The 24015-nt window shown below is 40.5% G+C and overlaps 1 protein-coding gene and 1 pseudogene across 20 annotated transcripts in view; both read right to left on the bottom strand.

Moving 5' to 3' along the window:
* ANK2 (ankyrin 2) overlaps nt 1–24015 on the bottom strand; it is a 695731-nt gene that overhangs the window by 552701 nt on the left and 119015 nt on the right. For 19 of the 20 annotated variants that reach the window (XM_015139094.3, XM_078002174.1, XM_028848704.2 and 16 more), the window contains exon 1: nt 20023–20136. The exons of the other annotated variant lie outside the window; for it this stretch is intronic. The gene's annotated coding sequence lies outside the window, so the exon portion shown is untranslated. Of the gene's footprint in view, nt 1–20022; nt 20137–24015 lie in introns of those variants that run through there. 20 annotated transcript variants of the gene reach the window in all.
* On the bottom strand, nt 11264–20162 carry LOC702296 (transcription initiation factor TFIID subunit 4B-like; annotated as a pseudogene).

Below are 24015 nucleotides of genomic sequence, written 5' to 3'. Positions count from 1 at the left end.
TCAATCAAAAAATCTCTATGCCCAGGATAAAGAACAGACATGGATCATTATTGCCTTAAAGCTGGTCATTGAAATCTGAACTGACTTATCATGGATTAATTGTAAAACAATTGAAAAAATAAGCCACTTCCTTGTTCTTTGATGTTTTTCCTTTACACTTCACCTTTTATTTGAGAAGCAGTGCCATTTTGTGACAGTTTTTGATGCTCCAAATCTGAATTAATACACAGAATAGCATTCATTTTATCCAAACCACACCTTAATACTTTAGGAAAACCATTCAAATGTGTCAAAATATTTGGCATCATCTACTCTTTAAAGACTCAGCACATATTCATAATAACCTTACATCAAAATAGACAGAAGGAATGCACTAGAATGACCAAAAATGTCTCTTGTTTTCCAGGCTGTCACTAAAATATGTGTATGCTCCTTCAGCAGATTTCATTGAAAAACAAAACAAAACAAAAAGCCTGATCCTAAGCATCAGGGAGACAATCGTTCTTTTCCAGTCTGCAGTGCTGACTCTATATTATCTTCAACACCTATTTTCAAATCACTTAACCTTTCTGCCTTCTGTATATTTTAAAACTGGGACCTGTGAATGAAAGAACAGTGTGTGTCAGCTATTACCTAGAAACGTAGGAAAAAGAAATGAGGTAATGCTGAGAAAGGCTAGCTTTATCCATCACATGGACAAAGTGTCACCAAACAAGGGGTGCAAAATGTCTTCACGGACAGATGGTGCTTCTGAGAATGGACAGATTACAAAACGAGGGGAGAAATGAACAGAAGAGAAGATGCCAGAAGTCCATAGAGGAAAGAGGAAAATTTGGCCATTATTTGATAGGGGAAAGTTGAAGACTAAAGCTAAGGCCTAAGATGTTACAAAGATGAAGAACCTATGAGAAACTGAAATACCAAAGGCACAGGAGAAACAGTAATTCTTATGAGTTACTAGAAAAGATAATTTGGCATATCAACCGTAAAGCAAGTGCCATTTATTCTAAAGTAGTGTTTCATGGAAACAATAATTGTTCATAATTCTGTTTAGCTTTAATTCCCACAGTGGGTTTAGACAGAGTACTGGAAGTAATACAGATTTAGAGTTTTATCAGGATAACTTTTTTCTTTTTTTTTTTCTTTGACATGGATGATAGACTCTTGCTCTGTCACCCAGGCTGGAGTGCAGTGGCATGATCTCAGCTCATGGCAACCTCTGCCTCCTGGGTTCAAGCTATTTTCCTGCCTCAGCCTCCCGAGTAGCTGGGATTACAGGCATGAGCCACCATGCCCAGCTAATTTTTTGTATTTTTAGTAGAGATGGGGCTTCACCATGTTGGCCAGGCTGGTCTTGAACTCCTGACCTCAGGTGATCCACCAACCTTGGCCTCCCAAACTGCTGGGATTACAGGCATAAGCCGCTGTGCCCGGCCTGTTAGAATAACTTTCTAATCCTAAAAATGAACTGGAAACCAAGGATGAGGTAGGAAGGCCAAGACAGAGAAGAAGAGGAACATTCACTCTAGTTCCACAACTCAGTTAAAGAAGTGCTGTCTGCATTCCACCTGAGCCTTTCCAGATTGGGACTGCCTGAAAAGCAGGCATTTCCCAGTATGCAGCAGGGCCTCTGTATTAGTCCATTCTCGCACTGCTGTAAAGATACTAACCGAGGCTGGATAATTTATAAATAAAAGAGGTTTAATTGACTCACAGCTCTGCAAGACTGGGGAGGCCTCAGGAAACTTACAATCGTGGCAAAAGGGGAAGGGGAATCAGGCACTTTCTTCACAAAGTGGCAGGAGGGAGAGAGAGAATGAGGAAGTGCCGCACTTTAAAACCATCAGCTCTCATGAGAACTCGTTCACTATTATAAGAACAGCATAGGGGAAACTGCTCCCATGATCCACCTCCTACTATGTCCCTCCCTCAACATGTAGGGAGTACAATTCAAGACGAGATTTTGGTGGGGACAGAGCCAAACCATATCATTCCACCCCTAGCTCCTCCCAAATCTCATGTCATTTTCACATTTTGAAACCAATCATGCCTTCCCAACAGTCCCCCAAAGTCTTAACTCATCCCAGCATTCACTCAAAAGTCTAAGTCCAAAGTCTCATCTGAGACAAGGCAAGTCCCTTGTGCCTATGAGCCTGTAAAATCAAAAGCAAGTTAGTTACTTCCAAGATACAATGAGGTACAGGCATTGGGTAAATGTTCCCATTCCAAATGGGATAAATTGGTCAAAAGAAAGGGGCCACAGGACCCACACAAATCCAAAACCCAGCCAGGCAGTCATTAAACCTTAAAGCTCCAAAATAACCTCCTTTAACTCCATGTCTCACATCCAGGGAATGCTGATGTAAGGGGTGGGCTTCCAAGGCCATGGGCAGCTCCACTCCTGTGGCTCTGCAGGGTACAACCCCTGAGGCTGCTTTCATGGGCTGACATTGAGTGCCTGTGCTTTTCCAGGCACACAGTGCAAGCTGTTGGTGGATCTACCATTCTTGGGTCTGGAGGACGGTGGCCCTCTTCTCACAGCTTCACTAGGCAGTGCTCCAGTGGGGACTCTGTGTGGGGTCTCCAAACCCACATTTCCCTTCTGCATTGCCCCAGCAGAGGTTCTCCATAAGGGCTCCACCACTGCAGCTGCAGCAGACTTTTGTGTGGACATCCAGGCATTTCCATACATTCTCTGAAATCGAGGCAGAGGTTCCCATACCTCAACTCTTGCCTCTATGTACCCACAGGCCCAACACCACATGGAAGTTGCCAAGGTTTGGGTCTTACACCCTCTGAAGCAACAGATTGAGCTGTACATGGGCCCCCTTTTAGCCACAGCTGGAACTGGAGCTGCTGGGATGCAGGGTGCCCTGTCCCAAGGCTGCACAGAGCAGAGCAGCCTTGGACCTGGCCCCTGAAACCATTTTATCCTCCTAGGCCTCTGCACCTGTGATGGGAGGGGCTGCTTTGAAGGTCTCTGACATGCCTTGGAGACATTTTCCCTATTTTCTTGGTGATTAACATTTGGCTCCTCATTACTTATGCAAAATTTATGCATCTGGCTTGAATTTCTCCCCAGAAAATGGGTTTTTCTTTTCTACCATATGGTCAGGCAACAAATTTTCCAAACTTTTATGCTCTGTTTCCCTTTTAAACATAAGTTCCAATTTCAAGTCATCTCTTTGTGAGCACATATCATTGTGCACTTTTAGGAAAAACCAGGTCACCTCTTGAATGCTTTGCTGCTTAGAAATTTCTTCTGCCAGATACCCTAAATCATCTCTCTCAAGTTCAAAGTTTCACACATCTTTAGTGCAGGGGCAAAACGCCGCCAGTCTCTTTGCTAAAGCATGGCAAGAGTGACCCTTACTCCAGTTCCCAGTAAGTTCCTTATCTCCATATGAGACCACCTCAGCCTGGACTTCATTGTCCATATCACTATCAGCATTTTGGTCAAAACCATTCAACAAGTCTCTAGGAAGTTCCAAACTTTGCTTCATCTTCCTGTCTTCTTCTGAGCCCTCCAAACTCTTTCAAACTCTGCCTGTTACCCAGTTCCAAAGTTACATCCACATTTTCAGGTTATCATTATAGCAGTGCCCCACTACCTTGGTACCAATTCTCTTTATTAGTCGTTTCTCACACTGCGATAAAGATTACCTGAGACTGGGTAATTTATAAATAAAAGATGTTCTGAATGGCTGGGGAAGCCTCAGGAAACTTACAATCATGGCAGAAGGAGAAGCAAGGCACTTTCTTCACACGGTGGCAAGAGGGAGAGAGCAAGGAAGTGTCACACTTTAAAACCATCAGCTCTCATGAGAACTCACTCACTATTATGAGAACAGCATGGGGGAAACTGCCCCCATGATCCAATTACCTCCCATTTGGTCCCTCCTTCAACATGTGGGGATTATAATTTGAGATGAGATTTGGGTGGGGACACAAAGCCAAACCATATCAGCCTCCCAGGATAGAAAGCCGTGACCCAGCAATTCCAGATAAGCCTCCATAAAGGCCAACAGAAGAATGATCTTTCACAGCAAAAAACTCAGGGCACCTAAGGTTTATTTATTTATTACTCCTGAAAACAGCCTAGGGAAAAAAAGTAATCTTCACTACTACTCAGATTGGGGAAAAATTAAGAAATGGAGAAAAGTGGCACTATTTATTGAACATCTATTTGCTAAGCCCTATCCAATAGAATTTGCATGTGCTATTCCACGTATCCCTCAAATTTTAGCAGAAAGTTCATTTTAATGAGCACTTACTCTATGCTAAGAACTTTACCAAGCATTTTGATAGTTTTTTAATTTAATCCTTAAAACACTCTGGAAATTGGTTATTATTCTCAGTATATTAATTAAGAAAATGAGGCTTTCAAAGAATAAATTGAAAGAAAGAAAAAAGAAAGGATAATTTCCCCATCATCATGTGATAAATAAGTAACCAACCAAGGGTTAAAATACAGGTTTGGCCTCTTATATTTATACTAAATTCATACACACAGAGAGAAAAAGTCTGATAATTATTTTTCCATTAAAATGTAACTATAAAATTATATAGCTTACTATTCATTGTAAATGCATAAGTATATGAGAAAATACAGTTGGAAAAAATGTAAACAAACCAAAAAGAGTAAATACTTTAAATAATAGATGACCAATTAAATTATAGTACAATAAAATGCTATGTGGTTATTAAAAAGAATAAGCCAACTGTATACTTTGGTTTATCAAATAGTTATGAAGGAAACTTCTTTGCAGAACAATTCCAAATAATAAGTATAAACAGAATGTAAGAATTTAAAAATCGTGGCCGGGCGCAGTGGCTCACGCCTGTAATCCCAGCACTTTGAGAGGCTGAGGTGGGTGGATCATGAGGTCAGGAGATCGAGACCATCCTGGCCAACACAGTGAAACCCCGTCTCTACTAAAAATACAAAAAATTAGCCAGGCGTGGTGGCGGGCACCTGTAGTCCCAGCTACTCGGGAGGCTGAGTCAGGAGAATGGCATGAATCCAGGAGGCGGAGCTTGCAGTGAACCGAGATTGCCAGACTGGGAAAGAGAGTGATACTCCATCTCAAAAAAAAACTAAAATAAAATAAAAATAAAAATTGTTTTGTAATCCCTAATGAAATAATGGACTCAATCATTAATAATCATTGCATGCCAAAAACATCAAGTGAAATGTTGATGGCAGATGAGGCTGACACCACCCAAATCCTCTCCTAAATCTTAGTACCACTCAAAGTGAAACATGAGACTGGTGGGCCTCCTGAGATGATACAGCAGGAAGAGCAGAACAAGCACCCCCTATGAAGGAGTCTTGGCAACATACTGAAAGTGAATCTAATCAAGACTCAAATATAAGGGATAGAGGAACAAATTGAACCACACCTGAAGGAAACAACCAGTCAAATCCAGAAGGTGAGCTGGGCGTGGTGGCTCACGCCTGTAATCCCAGCACTTTGGGAGGCTGAGGCAGGTGGATCACAAGGTCAAGAGATCAAGACCATCCTGGTCAACATGGTGAAACCCCATCTCTACTAAAAAAAAAAAATACAAAAATTAGCTGGGCGTGGTGGTGTGCGCCTGTAGTTCAGGAGGCTGAGGTAGGAGAATCACTTGAACCCAGGAGACAGAGGTTGCAGTGAGCAGAGATAACACCACTGCACTCTAGCCTGGTGACTGAGCAAGACTCCATCTCAAAAAAAACAAAAAACAAAAAACAATCCTCAAGGTGGGGCCTTCTACAGAACAGATAAGCCAGTTTCTCAATGAAGTAAGTGTCTGTTTTTTAAAAATCTAATTTTTTATAATGTCTGATTACTAAAGATCAAGAAAGACCTAAGACATGCCATATATGAACCTAATTTGACTCTTAAATAATGCAACTGCAAAAAGACATTTTGGAGGAAATCAGAGCAATTGGAAAATTGACTGGATATTGGATTATACTAAGATTACTGTTAATTTTCTGAGATGTGATCATGGCTTTGTAGTGTTTTTTTAAGTCCTTATAATATTAGAAATACATACAGAAGTATTTATGGGTGAAATTACATAATATCTAGGATTCATTTTAAAATACTTCCAAAAAAGGGGAGAGCTATAGATGGAACCAGATTGGCAAATGTATTTCTTATTATAGAAATTTTCTAACATACACAATAGAGGAGAAAATGATATAATGAATCTGCATGCACTTAACTTCAACATTTTGCCAATCTTGGTTCAAGCTATTCCTTCCACACATACTTTTTTCTTCTGGTGTATTTTAAAGTAGATCTCAAACGTCAGAGAACATATCATTTCAGTCATAAATATTTCCAGATGCTTCTCTAAGAACATTTTTAAAATATAACCACCAAGCCACTATCTCACCTGACAAAGTTAATAATTTTTAATATCATCTAATACATAGTAAGAATGTCAAAATATTGATATATGTGTTGAACTGGGTAATGGATACCTGGGGATCCATTATACGTTCTAGTTTTGTGTATGTCTGAACTTTTTCATAATGAAACATTTCTTTAAAGCGTAAGGCAACTTTGTATATACTGACAGAGAATAATCTTCTAGACATGTTAAATGAAAAAAAGGCACAGAATAGTATATATAGTATGTTACAATTTGTGTTTTAAAAGTTATATCTATGTATATATATAGTTATACAATATACTCGGAAGACACACATGGAATTAAAAACAGCAGTTGTCTCTCAGGAGGAGAACTGGAGCACCAGTGATAAAGAAAGATTTATTTATCCTTTTGTACCTTTCGAATTTGGGACAGTCTATTAAGTATTTTAAAACATAAATCATTCATAAATTAAAGGAAAAAATATACAGCCACCTAGGCGCATCGTGTATCATCAAAACTAATCATTAAGTGTAAATGAGAGTATTCACTGCTTAAACTACTCTAATTTTGACCTATCAGATTTATCTTGCAAAAATTGCCCTGACAGTTCCAAAATCAGACATCTCCAGCCAGCTGTCTGTCCAATCCAATATTCTAATGCTCTAGATTTTAGAGCTACTGTGGTCTAAAGATTGGCATTTCAGCGTATTATTTCCTCCCCTTACCCACTACCTCATGTTTGGCTTATTCTGTTTAAAACTTTTTATAATTCTGTATTCCAAGGCTTTCTTCAGTAAAACTTCTAAGGAATTTCCTTCACTATCAGAACAACCAAGCCTCTTTCTGTTTCTCTTGTGGTTCAAACTGAAAGTAAGACCACCTTTCATACTGTCCCATGTCCAAATGAAGCTAGTCTTCCCATCCAGCTGCTACAGATCACTTTCTGTCCTTCCAACCTATCCTAGCTCCATGTCCTAACATATAGTACATACACTACCTGCTATCTGTCTTTAGGCGGACTTGTCTCTTTCCAACTTAAATTCTAAATACTTTAAACAGATGAGTGGTTAAACACAAGTATACAGTTGTCTCTTTACAACAATTTAGATTTAACTGAAGCAGAATATTGGAGGTTATAAAGCAAGAATATGTATCATTTTAAAATATTTTTCTAAATTTCTCCTTTTCAATCCCAAATGGAAAAATGAAGCAATAGCGCATAACAGTAGAAGACCATGGAATGTTATTCTCTGTGTGAAATTTTAGAGCAACAATTATTTTTAGTAACATCTGGGCCAAATGTTCTTACAGGACTTAGTTTATTCTGAAATTGAATATCATACAATATCAGGATGAGGTATTTAAAATTCTGCAGTACTACTCTACAAATAACTTAACAATTTGAATGACTCTGCTTTTATCCATATCAACAAAGTTTTAGTAAGCACAGAGTATACAATATGAAGAAACAATAGTCTTTCCCGGGCAAAATAAAATAATTTTGTGACTGTAAAATGATGCAAAATCTATTTTTTTTCTTCCAACTTTTATTTTAGTTTTAGGGGTACATGTGCAGGTTTGGTATATAAGTAAATTGCGTCTTATAGGCCAGGTGCTGTGGCTCATGCCTGTAATCACAGCACTTTGGGAGGCCGAGGCAGGAGGATCACTTGAGGCCAGGATTTAGAAACCAGCCTGGTCAACATGGCGAAACCCCGTCTCTACTAAAAATACAAAAATTAGCCAGGTGTTGGTGGCTCACACCTGTAGTCCTAGCTACTCAAGAGGCTGAGACAGGAGAATTGCTTGAACATGGGAAGCAGAGGTTGCAGTGGCCTGAGATTGTGGCACTGCGCTACAGCCTGGGTGACATAATGAGACTGTCTCAAAAAAAAAAAAAAAAAATTGCATGTTACAGGGGTTTGGTGTATAGATTATTTTGTTACCCAGGTAATAACCATAGTAACCGAAAAGTATCAATCTTCACTCTCCTCCCACACTCCACCTTTAAGTAGACCCCAGTGTCTACTGTTCCCTTCTTTGTGTCCATGTGTATTTGTACTCCACGTTTAGCTTCCACCTACAAATAAGAACATCTGGTATTTGGTTTCCTGTTACTGTGTTAATTTGCTTAGGATAATGGCCTCCAGCTCCATCTATATTGCTGCAAAGAACATGATCTCATTCGTTTTAATGACTGTGTAGTATTCCATGTTGTGTATGTACCACATTTTATTTACCCAGTCCACTGTTGATAGGTTTTCAGGTTGATTCCATGTCTTTGCTATTGTGAACAGCGCTGCAATGAACATATGTTTGCATATGACTTGATGGTAGAACAATTTATGTTTCTTTGGTTATATACTCAGTGATGAGATGCTGTGTCAAAGGGTAGCTCTCTTTTAAGTTCTTTGAGAAATCTTCAAACTGCTTTCCATAGTGGCTGACCTAGTTTACATTCCCACCAGCAGTGTGTATAAGTGTTCACTTTTCTCCGCAACCTCACCAGCATCTATTATTTTTTACTTTTTTTTTTTTTTTTTTTTTTGAGACCAAGTCTCACTCTGTTGCCCAGGCTGGAGTGCGGTGGCACGATCTCTGCTCACTGCAAGCTCCACCTCCTGGGTTCACGCCATTCTCCCGCCTCAGCCTTCCGAGTAGCTGGAACTAGGGGCGCCCACCACCACGCCCAGCTAATTTTGTTTCTGTATTTTTAGTAGAGATGGGATTTCACCGTGTTAGCCAGGATGGTCTCAATCTCCTGACCTTGTGATCTATCTGCCTCGGCCTCCCAAAGTGCTGGGATTACAGGTGTGAGCCTTGACTTTTTCATAGTAGCCCTTCTAACTGGTGTGAGATGATATTTCATTGTGGTTTTGATTTACACATCTCTAATGATTAGTTTTGAGAATTTTTTTTCATATGCCTGTTGGCCGCCTGTGTGTCCTCTTTTGAGAAGTGTCTCTCCACGTCCTTTGCCCCTTCTTTTTCTTTTTTTTTTTTTTGTAGAGATGGGCTTATACTATGTTGCCCAGGCTAGTCTAACTCCTGGTCTCAAAGCAATCCTTCTACCTTGGCCTCCCAAAGTGCTGGGATTATAGGCATGAGCCACTGCACCAGGCCTGAGGATGTAATAAATATAATTGTAAATGTATGTGTACCCAACACCAAAACACCCAGATATAAAGGGAGAAATAGACTCTAATACAGTAATAGTTCAGGACTTAAACACTCTACTCTCAGCATTGGACAGATTATCTAGACATAAATCCAACAAACAAACATTGGATTTAAACTGCACTGTATTTATTTATGTATTTATGTATTTATTTATATTTTTGAGACAGAGTCCCACTCTGTCACCCAGGCTAGAATGCAGTGGCATGATCTCAGCTCACTGAAACCTCTGCCTCCTGAGTTCAAGCGATTCTTGTGCCTCAGCCCCACAAATACCTGGGATTACAGGCAAGCGCCACCACGCCCAGCTAATTTTTGTTTTGCTTTTAGCAGAGATGGGGTTTCACCATACTGGCCAGCCTGTTCTTGAACTCCTGGCCTCAAGTGATCCATCCGCCTCCGGCTCCCAAAGAGCTGGAATTACAGGTGTGAACCACCACACCCAGCCTCCTTTGCCCATTTTTTGATAGGGTTGTTTGTTTTTTGCTTTAAGTGCCTTATAGATTCCAGGTATTAGACCTTTGCTGGATACATAGATCTTTGCTGGATACATAGTTTGCAAACCTCCATTCTGGAGGTTGTCTGTTTACTCTGTTAATAGTTTCCTTTGCTGTGCAAACATCATTTACTTTAATTAGGTCCCATTTGTCAATTTTTGGTTTTATTGCAATTGTTTTTGGAATCTTTGTCATGACATCTTTGCCAGAGCCTGTGTCTAGAATTGCACTTTCTGTGTTCTTCTAGGGTTTTTATAGTTTCAGATTTTATATTTAAGTTCTTAATTCGGCCGGGCACGGTGACTCACGCTTATAATCCCAGCACTTTGGGAGGCCAAGGCAGGTGGATCATGAGGTCAGGAGTTCAAGACCAGCCTGGCCAAGGTGGTGAAACCCCCTCTCTACTAAAAATACAAAAATTAGCCAGGTGTGGTGGTGGGCGCTTGTAATCCCAGCTACTCGGGTGGCCGAGGAAGAGAATTGCTTGAACTCGGGAGGCGGAGCTTGCAGTGAGCCGAGATTATGCCACTGCACTCCAGCCTGGGTGACAGAGCAAGACTCTGTCTCAAAAAAAAAAAAAAAAAAAAAAAAAGTCCTTAATTCATCTTGAGTTGATTTTTGTATATGGTGAAAGAAAGGGGTCGTGTTTCAGTCTTCTGCATATGGCTAGCCAGTTATCCCAGCAGTGTTTATTGAATAGGGAATCCTTTCCCCAATGCTTATTTTTGTAGGCTTTGTTGAAGATCAGATGGTTGTAGGTTTGCGATTTTATTTCTGTGTTCTCTAACCTGTTCTATTAGCCTCTATGTCTGTCTTTGTACCAATACTATGCTGTTTTGGTTACTGTAGCCTGTGGTATAGTTTGAAGATGAGCAGGGTAATGCCCCCAGCTTTGTTCTTTTTGCTTAGGATTGCTTTGTTTATTCTGGCTCTTTTGTTATTCCATATGAATTTTAGAATAGCTTTTTCTAGTTCTGTAAAAAATAGTGTTGGCACTTAAATAGGAATAGTGTTGAATCCGTAAATTGATTTGGGCAGTATGGCCATTTTAACAATATTGATTCTTCCTATCCATGAGCATGAAATGTTTTTCCATTCATTTGCTCTTTCGTATTGGTGATTATTTTCCAGAAACTGAAATTTGAGGACAGTGCAACAGTGCTCTTTGTGTCTTCCTTGGCAGTAAATAGCAAGGATCTGGATGGAGAGTGGAGTGGTCACTTCAGAAGGGCCAGGTATAGAACTCGAGAATACTTCATCTCCTGCTCCTGTCCATACAAAATATCAAGTCCCTGAGGCAGATTCTTGGACGAAGCAACAGTTTGGTGACTTGTTAGGCTGGATGTCCCAGAAGCAAGAAGGTTGTATTTTAAGCCCTCACTTCCAAGTTCTAGTGGTCTCTTCTTCCTTGGTCCAATAGCTGCAAGAGCTGTGAGATTAGCATCTCTATGCTGCATCTGTTCAAGTTCCAAATGCTGTAACTCATTGGCGTTCTGCTTTAATCTCAGCTGTTCTGGATCTTCTTCATTAGAACGACTCTTGGCTGCCCTAAGTAACATTTCTGTTTCTTCTAAATCCTTTCTCTGCTTCTCCAATTGATCCAGCTTTTCAAGAAATTTGAGGTGTGTGTGACCTGGTATCACTACACAGGATGTAATTTTCACTTGCCTTGTAAGTAGTCATCCGATGCTGAGCAACTGCAGTCAGTTTTTCTAGAAGGCCTCGTAATTGTTCCTGTGTTGCATGGGAGATCAAGTTCACAGCATCAGAGTTAAGTTCTGTAATGTCATGCTTTTTACCAATGTCTAACATTATCTTTTGTAGAGCTCCAATAAAAAGAAATGGTTCATCTTTACATGACCGAATGAGTGTGCCAACCAATTCAGAGTTTGTTGCTAAGATACAGGCATTTTCTTCATTAAGTTTGACCCCTGACATAGAAGTCACATCATTGATGTCATCTTCATCCCTGAAGTATGTTGTTCCATTCTCTTTTATTTTTTTGAGTAGGAGATGCTTGAAGCGACAGAATTTTATTTCCTGGCAGAGTAATTTGCTTTAGAATGGAAGCTGGAAGAAACTGACTGGTAGGTATTACAGTGTTCACTGGCATCGTCTTCTATCCAGATTTCTAAATGGTCAATGCTGAGGAATGTGAAAGTGTGGTCACCTGTTTTTCATTGCCTCCTGAAGGCTGCTGAACTACTAGTTGCTTGACTTTAACTAACTATGGAATCCCAGCTGGTTGTGAAAGGACAGGGCCCAACTGGGCAAGTTTGATTTGAATTGGAGTGCCAATAACAGGCTTGTCAGATGCGGTCCCGGCAGAAGTAACAACAGGTTTCACAGATGGAAGACAAAATAGCTGCACCTGAAGATTCTTCAGAAGTTACTGCTGGAAGGGACAGTGTTACTGCTGTTCCAGGGACAACTGGCTTTTCAGGTTGCAATGAGACCATTGACACTGTGTTTGGTACAGATGTCACAAGTGGTTTTGAAGTCTGAAGCAAAACAGACTACACAACTCTGTAGAAATTTATAGTCAAAACAGTAACAACAGGTTATGAGATAGGCCTTAGACTTAAAAAGTCTAGACAGACTGGATTCTCAAATGACAAGTCACACATTTGGGGCAAGTTCATCATACCATCTATGAAACGTCCATAAATAAGTGAAGTATTAGTGCAGGGTCTTGCGTATGGAAAGTGCTCAGCATTTAGCAGTGATGGGGTTCAGGATGTGCTACCCCAAAATACGGCACTTTGGCATTTGAGGAAGCAGTAGAAGCAGAAAAGTTACTCGCTGACTTTCTCTTGCCTTTCTCCCCTGAAGTAAGCCAAAAAACAATTCTTTGACCTTCCTGTGAAATAAGTCATTAAGGCTCTCATGGAGAGGTGCCCACCCTATATCCGGAGGAAAGGAATGTTCTTATCTCCAAAGGCACAGGGACACAGAGACAAATCTGAACACACAGGTCTAGCTAAGTCCCCCAGTTTATTACCATTAGATCACACCTCCTTTGTCCAATCATACTTTTCCACAACTGTCTACTCTTCATCAACCCTAAGCACAAAAATGTACAAATGTACCTGTTTCTTTGGGTCTTCATTTCTGAAGGCTTTTATGTCATGTAAACATATTAATTAAATGAATTTGGTTTATGATTTTCTCTGGTTAATCTGTCTTTTGTTATAGGTGCCTCAGCCATGAACTTAGCAATGGATGAGGAAAAGAAATCTTTCCTTCCCTACAACAGTTGCTGTTGTAGTATTGGTAGTATTATTGATAGTATTATCATTACTTGTGATACTTCCTCAAAAAACCGTTTAATTGGATGAAAAGGACATAAACCAAATCGGAGAGGGTTAAGGGATAAGGGATCTAACTATGTCAACAAAATCTGATAATACTGGGTCTTGAATGATGAAATTTTCTTTCCAACTGAGGACACTGGATAGTCTTTTTCTTTTTTCTTTTTTTTTAATTTATTATTTGTTATTTTTTAAATTATACTTTAAGTTCTAGGGTACATGTGCACAACAGGCAGGTTTGTTACATATGTATACATGTGCCGTGTTAGTGTGCTGCACCCGTTAACTTGTTATTTACATTAGGTATATCTCCTCCCTCCCCCGACCCCATGACAGGTCCAGTGTGTGATGTTCCCCACCCTGTGTCCAAGTGTTCTTATTGTTCAATTCCCACCTATGAGTGAGAACATGTGGTATTTGGTTTTCTGTCCTTGTGATAGTTTGCTCAGAATGATGGTTTCCATCTTCATCCATGTTGCTACAAAGGACATGAACTCATCCTTTTTTATGGCTGCATAGTATTCCATAGTGTATATGTGCCACATTTTCTTAAGACAGTGGATAGTCTTTTTCTCAATATACACAGAACTGGTTTTTTACCAAATCATCTTAAAATCTGCATTATAATTACATTTTCTAGTGTAGTTGCTGTGCAATAGAATTCCATGGCTGCTTTTCCATCCTCAAAACAAAGAATAAAAATATGCTAAAGGCAGGGTACAGTGGCTCACACCTGTAATCCCAGCACTTTGGGAAGCTAAGGCAGGAGGATTGCTTGAAGCCAGGAGTTCAAGACCAGCCTGGACAACAGAACAACACCCTGTCTACACAAAAATAAAACTTAAAAAATTAACTTGTCATGGTTGTAGTCCTGTCACTCTCCTGTAGTCTTGTCATCTTAGTTACCCAGGAGGCTGAGGCAGGAAAATCGCTTGAGGCCAAGAGCGAGACTGCAGTAAGTTATGATCACACCACTGCCCTCCAGCCTGGGTGACAGAACAAGACCCTGTCTCCCGATCGATAAATAGATAGATAGATAGATAGATAGATAGATAGATAGATAGATAGATAGATAGATGCTGAAGACCTACAACACATCCAAGGTCCAAAGACAATAAATGAACCCAATTTTTATAAGGAAACTCTCCATCTAAAGTTTAGGGTATAAATTAGGTTTAAAAAATTGTCCTTAAAAAAAAATCGGCATTAATCAAAACAGATTGAAGTATAGAAGCCTAAATCCATGATCAGAAAAATCCATCTATAACTTCCAGGGACCCCAAACAGTAATCTCAAATTTCACATTGAATCTGGCTAAGTCACTAGCACAGTAAACAGTAGCATCTGGCTCTCATGTGGGATGGTATATACAATGGGCTGATCCATAACTTTAGTCTACTTTGGACATTTAGATGGATGGGCTGAGAGCCCAGTGTGTTATAATAACCCTGAAAAACTTTTGGCTCTGGCTGTGAACGCATTAGCATTAACTTAAATTTGTTGCTTTGTTTACAAGAGATATTTGCTTGTGCTTTCTGCCTAAATGGAATCGGTTAAAGGCACCCAAGACCTCAAAGAGTGAAATTTACAATTAGTACAGCAGCTATTTACTTTACTGAACTTTGCCTTTTTTTTTTTTTTTTTTTTTGCATTTCCTCTTAGTTACATCTTTTTGAAATAAATGATATCTTTATCTGAAGTTTCTATCTGTTCATATTAGGAGCATTAACAACTAATATCCCCTGCCTAATTTTTTCTTTCCTTCATAACCTGAAGCTTAAAATAAGTAACCATTTAAAGAGTTCCTTGAAGATGTCACCATTTAGAAATGTCACACATGCAGCCATTTGTTTCTGAGCTAGAGAGTGCTGGCTGTTTAGAACAGTGTCCCAATTATTCTTTTTGAAACCACTCAAAGCCACCAGAACTAATTTCTCCCAATATATCACTATAGTTTAATGTCTACAATAAAGAGATATCCCCACTCAACCAGTAGAAACTGACTATTGCATATCCAGGATATAATCAGAGGGCCTCTGTACTGAATCCGAGACTTCCAACAATTGTAATTAAACAACACCCAATCTAACTTTGTGTTTATTGCTTTTACAAATAGCATCAACACAGGTGAATTATCTATGATATTTATTCATATCTGCATTATTTTAAGCAAATACGTGGTAGTCTTACCCTTACCAAAATAAGATTGAATAATTAACAGATGGGCATTCTAATAACATTGTGGAACAGCATAATGTTGGATTACCTTTTAAATCTCATTATACTCATAAGCAAGAATTGCAATGTTCTATATATTTGTTCTATCATTCAATGAACAAGTATTTTTTTAAAATCTCTTGTGGGCCTAGCATTGATCTCAACAGGGAAAAAATTAATCTGAAATTTTATTTTGAATTAAACATCTTTTAAATGTTTTTTATTTTGTTTTTATTTTTTCAGGTTTTTTTTTTTTTTTTTTTTTTTTTTTGAGACAGGGTGATACTCTGTCACCCAGACTGGAGTGCAGGTTGTGATCTTGGCTCACTGCAACCTCTGCCTCCTGGTTTGAAGTCATCCTCCTACCTCACCCCTCCAAGTAGCTGGGGCCACAGGCACATGCCACCACCCCCAACTAATTTTTGTAGTTTTAGCAGAGACAAGGTTTCGTCATATTGGCCAAGCTGGTCTCGAACTCCCGACCTCAAGCAATCTGCCCGCCTCGGCCTCCCAAAGAGCTAGAATTTACAGGCATGAGCTACTATGCCTGGCCTTAAATGGTTTTTTTGTTGTTGCTTTTCTTTTTCTTCTTTTCTTTTTTTTTCTTTTTTTTTTTTAAAGACGGCCTGTCGCCCAGGCTGGAGAGCAGTGGCGCAATCTTGGCTCCCGGATTCAAGAGATTCTCCTGCCTCAGCCTCTTGAGTAGCTGGGACTACAGGCACATGCCACCAAGCCCGGCTAATTTTTGTTTGTTTTTTTTTTAAGTAGAGACAGGGTTTCACAGTGTTAACCAGGATAGTCTCAATCTCGTGACCTTGTGATCCTCCCACCTCGGCTTCCCAAAGTGCTAGAATTATAGGCGTGAGCCACCGCGCCCAGCCCCTTAAATGGTTTTTAAATATGTCACCATGAATAGGTTTGTATAAAGAAAGAAAATTAGGCGCAGTGGCTCATGCCTGTAATCCCAGCACTTTGGGAGGCTGAGGCAGGTGGATCACTTGAGCCCAGGAGTTCAAGACCAGCCTGGGCAACAAGGTGAAACCCTGTGTCTACAAAAAATACAAAAGTTAGCTGGGTGTGGTGGCGTGCACCTGTGATCCCAGCTACTTGGTAGGGCTGAGATAGGAGGATGACTTGAGCCCAGGAGGTGGAGGTGGCATTAAGCCAAGATTGCACCAATGCACTCCAGCCTGGGTGACAGACAGACCCTGTCTCAAAAAAAAAAAAAAAAATTATATGATTCAGAAAACCACCCAAATAGAATGAAGCTTCTAAATGTTCTCGTGGTATGTGGTTTGCCATAACTAAACAATAATCCCCTTATTAATTAGGGTAGAAGACAGCATAGTGGTGCTTGTCTATAATCCCAGTTACTTAAAAGGCTGAGGTGAGAGGATCACTTGAGCCCAAGAGTTCAAGGTTACACGAGCTGTGATCACACCACTGCACTCCAGCCTGGGTGACAGACTGAGTCCCAGTATCAAAAAAAAAAAAAAAAAAAAGGGGTGGTCTACATTCTCAGAAAGCCAAGATTAGAAAACTGTAACAATCAGGTATTTGAGATTTCATCAGATGACCCACAAAGAATATAAACATGCTACTTTCCTAAGAAAATAGAACTTAATTTTCTCTGTAAAGATTTTCCAATCTGAACTAGGTGGGATGGTGCATGCCTGTAATCCCAGCTACTAGGGAAGCTAACACAGTAGGACCACTTGAGCCCAGGAGTTCCAGACTAGCCCTGACAACATAGCAAGACTCCATGTCCACAAAAAATTTTTAAAATTATCCCGGCATAGCAGCATGCACCTGTAGTCCCAGCCACTTAGGAGTCTAAGGCTGAAGGATTGTTTGAGCCCAAGTTTAAGGTTACATGGGCTATGGTCACGCCCCTGCACTCCAGCCTGGGCAACAAAGAGAAACCCTATCTCCAAAAACAAACAGAAAAACAAAGGCAAAGCTAGGCACAGTGGCTCATGCCTGTAATCCCAGCTACTTGGGAGGTTAAGGCAGGAGGATTACTTGAGCCCAGGAATTGAGTCCAGCTTGGACAACACAGCAAGAACCTGTCTCTAATTTAAAAAAACAAAATTGACTTTCCAATCTATTGCAAGACATTCTTCAGGAAAGACAGTGAAATTACAGTCATTTTACTATGCTAATAATTACACAGCATTTTAAATAAAATAAAAAAGAACCAGAAATTGAAAAAAACACCTAATTTTTAAAGAAAATGTTCTCTCCTTAGGTTTCATGATTGCAGAAGGAGCACTGGACAGTCAGGCAATCTGGGTTCTGGTCCCAACTCTCACTCAACAGATGTGTAACTCTGGCCAGCTTTACCCTCTGTGAAATACGGCTGAACTATCAGTCCTAATAGGGTCTGGTCCAGCTCTAAGTCTGTAACTACAGGTGCCTTCCCTGAAAAGTAGAAATCTGGAGGAGTGTGGATAGCCCCTCTGCATTAAACATAGCTAGCCTAATGTGATGATAAAGACAGGAAGAGAATACAGGACATTAAACAGAGTTGTGTGAGTGAGATGGAAAAATGGATAATTTTCTTCCATTTCTTTTCACATTACTGTGTTAATCTTTAAAGAAAAGGAATTCTAAAACCCCATAACTGGGTATCTTCACCCTGAGAAGCAGGAAATGTGTGTCTGCAGAGAAATCAGGGCTCTTCGGTTTATGTGACAGAGGAATCCATGTGCCCAAGGATGGGCATCGTTTTATCACACTCCCCTTCAGAAAGAGTTTTAGGCATGTGGCCAAAAAAGGGGGTGTGGTCTAGGCAGGGACAGAGGGCCAGATCAGGAAGACTACCTCTGAAATCCTCACACCATGCTCGCCTACACGAAATGGCTAACAAAATTACAAGCAGGGATGGAGACCCTTCCCAGGATAAATCTAGCTTTACTCAACAATATGGAAGGAGGAGAAAGTAGGGTGGGATGGGAGGATCTTCCATTTTTCTATGTCTTCATTTTATATGGCTTGTACCTGTAACATACAGGGTTCAAAAGATGAATTAGAACTGTCTCTGTGGTGGTGTTTATGCAGTTCAGTGGAATAGAATGGGAGGGGAATCATCCATGTTCACAACACTATGGGTGGGGCACGCTCTCTTCTGTTGTTTGTTGTTCTGTGACTTAAACCATATACTGCAAAAGGCTTAAAAAAAAAAAAAGAAGGACAAAACCCATCTAAGCATATTTTCTTTGCATTCATACCATCATCTTTCTCACCCAAAAGTTTCTTCAATGCCTAAGTGTCTCTGGAATCAGTGTTTGGCCCCAAAGCCTATGGTTTGTGCAGAGATTCACAGAAAAGACCAGGTTCTGTTCCTTAAAAAAATAAAGATTTTCCAATGCTTAAAGACATAGCCTAATTATTTGCCTATTATCCCTCAAGGGGACACCATACACCTTGACCTAGAACTCTATCAAGTGTTCACAGAAAAGTGCCAGGGCAAATAAACAATCTGTTCTTCTAAATTCCCCTTTATATCTCCTTCCAACCACACACATTTATTTTCAGTCTCTAAAACAAACTTAATGTTATATGCTCAGAAGGAAGAGAAGGATGTTATCGAATTCATTCCTTTGCTCTCCAAAAAGGCCACACCTAAGACATCGTCAAGGTGAGAATCATTCCTGATGCATGCGGGTGGAAATATGGTGCTTGCTAAGAATAAAAAATAAAAACCAAACAAAAGAACAAACCAACAAACAAAAAAACAGTGCTCAGAAATGTGTATCTGTCACATTTCTCTCTACTCCTTAATTGGGCTTTCGATGCAGGAAAGGCAATTCACTAGCTGGGAAAGGGAGAAAGAACTCCATCATTCTTCCACTGCCAGCACCTGTTCTGCCAGCTGACACTATTTAATATAAATTTTGACCGTAAGAAAAAGGCAATATACTAATAGCACTGCTGTTTACCAAAAACTAATCAAATCTCGTCACTGCTGGTTCGCCCCCGCTTTCTCTCACACCACCCACTCACCCAGTGCAGAGAAGGGGTGGCAACCACTTTCTCCGGCACAGACACAGTCAGTGTCTTCACACAAGCAGTGATTCTGACCAAAAGAGCCACCACCCTCTTGCCCCTCTCCCTGCTTATCATACAGGGAGCACCAAGTCCACTCCGGGGCTGGGAATCTGAAATCAATTCACTTTAACCAGATCTCAAAAATCTGCCCTACGGTTAAAGAAAGAGAAAATGCAAATCGGAAAAACACATCACATGGAGAACAAACCAAAACCAGGGCTGGGGAACATTTGCACATCAGCGCTGCCTTTGAACTCCAGAATGGCATGGAAAGCGCCGCTGCCCAGCCCAGATCCAAGGAGGGGGTTTTACAAAGGCTTCCAGCACCCCCTATCAACACAAACACTTCCTCCCCGCTTCCAAAATGCTCTGAATAAAGACCTTCTTTAAGCACTTACTGGGAGCGGCAGCTTCTCTCTGCAATGTGCCTGTGAGTCACGCAGCAGGAGGGGCCCCGGAGCAGGGCAAGTCGGAGAGCCCCCAGCTTCCCTGCAAGCTGATGTCTATGAGACAGCAGCCCAGGAACCGACTTTCCCATTACAGCCTCAGACTGTAATCCATGTGCTTTCGGCGGGCCAGTCCCAGCTGCCCACAGAGCACCACATGATCTGCTCTGACATCAGATCAGCCAGACGTGACAGCCCATCCGCCAGCCTCTTCCACACTCATGGGTTGCATCATTTGGGTGCCTTTGGTTTGCATTTAAGCAGGTGGTACAGAGTAAGGAACTGTTGTTTTCTCACAAAATATTTTTTTTCTGGTGTCTTCTGTTCTCAAAGAAGGAAAAAAAATAAGCAAGAAAAGCACTTGACTTTGTTGCAGCCTAAATGTATCAGATATATGGGAAGTAACTGGAGTTCCACGCCTAGTTCAGGGAAGCTGAGGAACGAGCTACTGCCAAGATGCCAATGCTGTGGGAGTGATTTCATCTATAAATCACTACCACCACCATATCCCACCGCCTTTCAGTAGATCATCTTTTATATAAGAGTTTATATATATATATATACACACACACATATATATGCTATATATATGTTTAAGTCATAAAATATTGGTAGGTGGGGTGTGTGTGTGTGTGTTTTAAGCCAGTCACCACTGAGTTTAGTTCATGGACGATCTCAGGGAGGTAACCCTTAGACTCAGTGCAATATACAATAATTATATTTTGAGAGGATTCACACAAAGTCCAACAGAAATAGACGTACAGACCTAGACAGGCAGATAAGCAGACAGGAAGTCAGAACCATCCATTCAGGCTTACATTCATTCATTCAGTAATCATTTATTGATCACCTATTACATACCTAGTCCAAAAACAGATTATCAAATGGTGGAGGGGTTGGATATTTGTCACAGAGCTTCTAATTCTACTTCTGTGATAAGACAAGAAGAGCCTTATCAAGGATCCTTATAAAATGTTCTGTGGCTAATATGAATCTAAAGGCTGGTAACAAAATCACATTTTATCTTAATTTCATTAGGATAAATGGTAACCTTTAAGGTAAGAATACTCAAAATCATTAAGACTTTATGAAACAAAATCATAGCCCGCTTAGATAGCTGTGACCAGAAATGTAATTCTAAAATTACAGAAAATATGATGCTCCTGTAGCAGAGAGGAGAATTCACTTGCTCTGTCCCCTAGGCTGAAGTGCAGTGGCACAATCTTGGCTCACTGCACCCTGCCCCTGCCGGGTTCAAGTGATTGTCCTACCTCACCCTCCCAAGTAGCTGGGATTACAGGCATGTGCCACCACACTTGGCTAATTTTTGTAGTTTTAGTAGAGACAGGGTTTCACCATGTTGGCCAGGCTGGTCTCGAACTCCTGACTTCAGGTGATCCACCTTCCTTGGCCTCCCAAAGTGCTGGGATTACAAGCGTGAGCCACCGTGCCCAGCCAAGACACTTCTTAAGTAGAAAAATAAATATATAATTTTAGTTTTCCTTAGTTTAATAATTAGCTATTCCCTATAAAATAATCACAAAATATGCAAACCCTTGGTTTTCATTATTTTGTCTTTGTTCCTTATATTTAAAGTGAATTGTGCCATTTTATTATATGTTAACTAAGGCTATAATATCATTATTTGATATTGTAATCAACATAATAGTATTCACATGTTTTTTATTGAAATAATTCAATCCAATAATTATATAATCACTAATATCATAATAAATTTGCCATTTAATATATAATATTTAACTCATCTATTTGCTTTGTACCAAGTGTGTGATATTTCCCCCTGAGATGACCAGGATGCTTGTGACTGTGGAATTCAGTATGAGATTCCACGGGCACTTGATTTCCATTTGTTCTCCATTGGAAATAAGCTATATAAAGAATAAAACTGTTCAAGTCTACTACTGTTTCTACTGAAACAGAACATCTCTGACACCAGATATGTGGGTTTTTCACATCAAGAAATTTCCCAATTTTCTGCAGACACCAGCTGAGTGCCCTACAATTTAATTCAATTCTGGCACTGACTACCCAGAATTGACGCAGACACTACAGGTTAAGGACTCAGTCCCACAAGATTGCCCCCGACTTCAAATAAAAATCACAAATAGTAGGGACCCAGGTTACCCACACTTTCGTCCAACTTGGCTACAATTTGGGGGTTCCCATGACTCCCTCCTTAGGTTTGATAATTTAACAGCTCACAGAACTCAGGGAAACACTGTACTTATTGTTACCAGTTTGTTATAAAGAATATTATAAAGTACACAAATGAACAGCCAGATGAAAAGGTATGTAAGGTGAGGTCTCGAAGTGTCCAGAGTGCAGGAGCTTCTGTCCCCATGGTGTTTGGTGTGCACCATCCTCCAAACATGTGGATACATTCACCAACTCGGAAGCTCTCTGAATCCTATTGCTAATGGTTTGTTTTTATGGAGGTTCCATTACATAGGTATGGTTGATTAAATTTGGCCATTGGAGATTGACTCAATCGTCAGCCCCCCTCCCCTCTATGGAGGTGTGGTGGATCTGAAAGTTTAAATTCTCTAATCACATGATTGGTTTCTCTGGCAAAGAGCTCCCATCCTGAAGCTATCTAGGGCAGGCCCCTGCCCCCACCAAGAGTCACCTCATTAGCATAAACTCAGGTTTGGTTGAAAGGGCCTTATGAATAGCAAATTATGCTCTTCTCACCTCATTATCTAGGAAATGACAAGAGTTTTATGAGCTCTGTGTCAGAAACTAGGGATGAATATTAATATATGTGTTTGTTTATATATCACAATATCAGAGTTAATTCTTCTATGCTCATTATTTAATTGAACACCTATCATGTTCAAGTCACTGAAAATGATACCAAAGTGCATGACCTTCAATGGGTTTATAATCTTGTTAGGGATATGCTGTTTCCACACAAATATCTGAAATATAGTTGATAAATCAAATACATAGAAAGTAATGCAGTTAAAGTAGACAAAGAAAGTGAACTCTCACAGGTGGTAGTGGCTTACACCTGTAATCTCAGCGCTTTGGGAGGCTGAGGTGGGTGGATCATTTGAGGTCAGGAGTTCAAGACCAGCCTGGCCAGCCAACATGGTGAAACTCCGTTTCTACGAAAAATAGTAGACTGAGACTCCATCATAAAAAATAAAATAAAATTTAAAAAAAGGCCGGGCGCAGTGGCTCACACCTGTAATCCCAGCACTTTGGGAGGCCGAGGCGGGTGAATCATGAGGTCAGGAGATCGAGACCATCCTGGCTAACACGGTGAAACCCCGTCTCTACTACAAATACAAAAAATTAGCCAGGCATAGTGGCGGGCGCCTGTAGTCCCAGCTACTCAGGAAGCTGAGGCAGGGGAATGGCGTGAACCCAGGAGGCGGAGCTTGCAGTGAGCCGAGTTCGAGTCACTGCACTCCAGCCTGGGCGACAGAGCAAGACTCCGTCTCAAAAAAAAAACAAAGAAGTGTCTTTTTGTATTCAGTTTCTTGGAATTTTGCCGACCTCTCTAGCTAAAATTAACTGGCAATTTAAAAATAGCACTGTTCGGGTACCTACCAACACCCCCCATACATTGATCTTTTGCCACTATTTCTTACATTATGAGCTAAGTGAAGTGTGAAATGTGGCCTCCCCGACAAATTGTCCTTTCCAAAATCTATAGAGCTAACAAAGGTTTAATATTCAAAAGATTGTCACTACTCCTAAACTCTAGCACAGACTACCATCATCACTTGTCTCCTGGACTACAGCAACAGCTTCCACTTGTCCTCCATAAAGCAAACAGAATGTTCTCTCTCTTACTTAAAACTCTCTCAGCCTGGGCAACGTGATGAAACCCCGTCTCTACAAAAAATTTCAAAGTTAGCCTGGAGTGGTGGTACACGCCTGTAGTCCCAGCTACTCAGGAGGCTGAGGTGGGAGGAT

The sequence above is a fragment of the Macaca mulatta genome, chromosome 5 (genome assembly GCF_049350105.2).
Source record: "Macaca mulatta isolate MMU2019108-1 chromosome 5, T2T-MMU8v2.0, whole genome shotgun sequence".
In the NCBI taxonomy this organism is placed as follows: domain Eukaryota; kingdom Metazoa; phylum Chordata; class Mammalia; order Primates; family Cercopithecidae; genus Macaca; species Macaca mulatta.
Note: the sequence above shows the minus strand (reverse complement) of the source record. Positions and strands in the feature narration are given on the sequence as shown.